Source organism: Chrysochloris asiatica, unplaced genomic scaffold (genome assembly GCF_000296735.1).
Source record: "Chrysochloris asiatica unplaced genomic scaffold, ChrAsi1.0 scaffold00094, whole genome shotgun sequence".
In the NCBI taxonomy this organism is placed as follows: Eukaryota; Metazoa; Chordata; class Mammalia; order Afrosoricida; family Chrysochloridae; genus Chrysochloris; species Chrysochloris asiatica.
The window spans coordinates 2,652,774-2,655,650 of NW_006408612.1; positions in this window are offsets into that span (position 1 = coordinate 2,652,774).

The following is a 2,877-nucleotide window of genomic DNA, read 5'->3' on the forward strand; positions in this document are numbered from 1 at the left end:
GATGGCACCTGACAACAACAACAATAAGGACACCGGTCACTGGATCAGGGCCTACCTTAATCCAGTAAGAGTCCCTGGTGTGCTAGGCTGCTAACTGAAAGGTTGTGAGTTCAAGTTCAACCTGAGGTACCTTGGAGAAAGGACCTGGAGATCTACTTCTGAAAAATTAACCCGATGAACCACAGTTCTGCTTGGGCTCACCATAAATTGGAATCAATTCCATGACAGCTGGTCTAATCCAGTATGGCTTCTTTTTAGCCTGATTACATCTGCCGAAACCCTGTTTCTGAATAAGACCACAGTTATCTGGTGTTAGAACTTAAACGTGTCTCTTTGGAGGATGCAATTCAGCCCAGTGCACATGGTTCCTGAAAGGCACAGTATTTAGAACTGAAGAACGATGCTCAAATATTCCAAATGCGGTCTAGCGTCTACTCCGGTTCCTCACTCACTACTGCCTGTGCTAAGTGTTGATGGTACTCTGTCTCTGTTTTCTCTTCTCCAGGGCAAGGGTAATAAGAGGGCTCACTGTGTGAGGTTGTGTGAGGAGTAAGATAATCCACGTGAGACATAGTGCCTGACACACAGCAAGCCCCATACATATTACATAATCTTATCATAGACTTCATATATATTCAGTCAACCTCACACAAGTGAATAAGTACTTAGTAACAGGATCCTGGACAATAAAAAAATGACTCTTCTATGCAAGTATAGAAAACAGACAGCTTTTGGGATCAAGAATTAGTGCTTTTATATGATTTTATATATATATATATATATTAATGAATTGAGTGAAGGTTACAGACAAGATCATCAGTTTTACATTTGACAAATCATACACTTTGTTTCATCTCAATGATTGCAATCCCCTCCATGCAACAACAGTTGTTTTGCTTCTTCCCTGTGGTTACCCATGTACAAATATCCTCTTTCAAACTCTTAAATATCTGTCGAATACTCTTCCTCCCACATCCATTCAGTCTGTCTCTGTCCATGTATCTATACACAGAACACTGTTGTTTATATGGTAGTATTTTGATTTGAAAAATAAAAACCTTTGATGGTTATACAACTCTGTGGTTTCTTGCATAATTGTCAGAATAATACCTTATATTTGATTAATGTTTCTTAGTTTTCAGTGTTTCATTTAATACTTAGAAAAATCCCTGAGAAACTGGTAGGTTGGGTACTGATACAGTAAAACCCATGAGCCCGACTTGTGTAAGATGGAAACCTGTCATAGAAGAAAAACTATTTTCCAGTAGCACACGTGATAAAAAGTGGTCAAACTGCACCCCGTCAAAGGAAGAAAACTTGGGAGACCCAGAAAAACAAGACAGTTCTGGAGAGCTCCTGGACTCACAGTCTCTGTAAATCCATCTTTTAGATGGGGAATTTGAGATGAAAGTGACGAGATTTGCTTTAGATCTGCTAGTACAATAGAGACTGTGGGTTGCCATTAGTTTATATTTTCTCCTTCCTTGGTAACAAGACCCCTGTATTGCTCAGATAGCTAAAAAGGAACATTCCCCGCTGCTTATGAGGCACTGAGTTTCTGTGAATGGTGGTGGAATGATCTGGAAAAGAATGCTGGTGATGCTGGCCCAACACGATAATGTAATTAATACCACTGAATTATACGTGTGAATGTGGTTGAATTGGCAAATGTTTTGCTATACATACACGTCGGGACTTCAAAAAGTTGGTGGAAAAATTCTACTATCATTTAGTTCCATTTTTCCACAACCTTTTTCCCCTTTGGGTTTTTATTGTGTATTTGGCTCCATGGCAGCTGCTCTGTGTCTGAAGTTGAGTGCAGCTCAGCCCTGTTTTAATCAATTAATCGTACCTTAGGCAGTTGCTTGAATAAGTGCTAATTTCATTTCTCAATCATGTATTCTGGTTTCCCAATCTCCCCATGTCACTCTCATACCACCTCCAGGTTCTTACTTTTAGGCTCTTTCTTCCTAAAAGTGTTTTGTGTGTGTGTGTGTGTGTGTGTGTATGTGTGTGGTTTTACATCTGTATACAAAGAAGTTCTGGTAGCAGGTTATGAATTGGGCTGCTAACCACAAAGTAACAACTTGAATCTACCAGCTGCTACAAGGGAGAAAGATGAGACTTTCTGCTCCCATAAAGATTTACAGCCTGGGAAATCTACAGCTTGGCTGTGAGTCTGAATCTACTCCACAGAAGACAACCATCACCACCACCATATATATACACGAAGTGTTGTTGAATTGATTTCAACTCATAATGACTCTATAGGATAGAGTAGAACTGCCCAAGTTGTAATCTTTACTGGAGCAGATCACAAGGAAAAGAACCACATGATCATATCGATTGATCCAGAAAAGGCATTTGACAAAATCCAACATCCATTCTTGATAAAAACAGTCAGCAAAGTAGGAATTGAAGGGAAATTCCTCAACATAATTAAGAGCATATATGCAAATCCAACAGCCAGAATTACTCTCAATGGAGAAAGACTGAAAGCATTTCCTTTGAAAACAGAAACTAGAGAAGATTGCCCTTTATCACCACTCCTACACAATATTGTGCTAGAAGTCTTAGCCAAAGATATAAGGTAAGATAGGGAAATTAAAGGCATCCAAATTGGCAAAGAAAGAAAAACTCTATTTGCAGATGAGATGATTCTATGCACAGAAAGGCCCAAAGACTTAGCAAGAAAATGATTGGAACTCATTGAAAGATTCAGCAAAGTGGCAGGGTATAAGGTCAATATATAAAAATCTGTTGGATTCCTCTATACTAATAAAGACATCTCTGAAAAGGAAATTAGGAAACCAATACCATTTACAATAATTGTTGTTGTTGTCAGGTGCCATCGAGTCGGAACTGACTCATAGCGAC